General features: G+C 31.8%; 1 pseudogene; it reads left to right on the top strand.

Annotated features, from left to right (window-relative positions):
- Positions 1–239: 239 nt before the first annotated feature.
- On the top strand, positions 240–1,254 carry LOC149520495 (putative xyloglucan glycosyltransferase 9 pseudogene; annotated as a pseudogene).

Here is a 1,254-nt window from a genome sequence, read left to right as displayed (position 1 = left end):
AGCATGAAAATTTGATGAGTGGTTATTTTCTCATGTTATTTTAAATTGGTATTAACTTATTTGCTCATTTGCCTTTCTACTTTGATGTATTATTCCATGACAATTTGATAAAGCCTAGGTCTGACTATAAAGATGCTTTTGTTGAAAAGCATAGAGTAAAGTTAGCCATTTAGTTGTTACTTTTGCTACCTACTTTTTGCTTTAGGAACTACTAAAAAAAGGTAAAGTAGTAAGGCGTCATGGAAATAGTGGCATTGTTCATGCTAAGTTCAAGTCTGACGTCTTTCCCAAATCCATGGTAATTAAACATGCAAAGTTCAACTAGTTTTAGGTGACGATCAGCCGTTAAAACCTGAAGACTACTCATCCCTAAACATGATCTCCATATTTCCAGTTCAAACCCAAGCTTAAGTTTGCCAACAACAAAAAAAGTTTTTCTTTTATCATTTTAAAAGAAACCCATTTTGTGATTATGGTTTAATTTTAAATCCTTTTTTGTAGGTTTAACAACAATCAATAGTTGCAGTATGTAATTTGGAGTGGCCAAAGTCGAAAATATTAATTCAAATTTTGGATGATTATGATAATCCAATGACTCGATTCTTATTAAAAAATAAGTGCATAAATGGCAATAAGAAAGTGCCCACATTGTGTATCGACATCATGTAATCAAAGATGGTTACAAAGCTGGTAATCTTAAGTCTGTCGTGAGTTGTAGTTATGTTAAAGATTACGAATTTGTAGCCATTTTTTATGCTAATTTCTGACCCACCTTTAATTTTCTTAAACGAACTATTCCCCATTTTAAGGTAAATAATTTAATTGTTTCTGTTTTGAGTTTGGTTACAAATTAGTAAATTTAAGCTCAATTTAATATGTTTAGGATTAGTTAATTGAATTTTTATTTTGATCATATGCTTACAAGATAATGAGGATGTATGATTGGTTCATACAAGGTGGATATTTGTGAACAAGGATGAGAATTTGTTAACAAGATTGCAAAATATAAATTTGGCATTTCACTTTGAGGTAGAGCAATAAGTGAATGGGATTTTCATTGATTTCTTTGGGTTTAATGGGACTGCTAGGGTTTGAAAGATTAAGGCTTTGAAAGATTTTGGTGGGTGGCTAAAGAGAACTACATATGAGGACATGGATATAGCTCTTCATGTTCATCTTTAAGAATGGAAGTTCATTTTCCTCAATGACATTACTCAATGGCATCAACGACGCCTTTGGCCACAACTTGGATAG

The sequence above is a fragment of the Durio zibethinus genome, chromosome 1 (assembly GCF_047325235.1).
Source record: "Durio zibethinus cultivar Kanyao isolate XHJ-2024 chromosome 1, ASM4732523v1, whole genome shotgun sequence".
NCBI lineage: Eukaryota > Viridiplantae > Streptophyta > Magnoliopsida > Malvales > Malvaceae > Durio > Durio zibethinus.
Note: the sequence above shows the minus strand (reverse complement) of the source record. Positions and strands in the feature narration are given on the sequence as shown.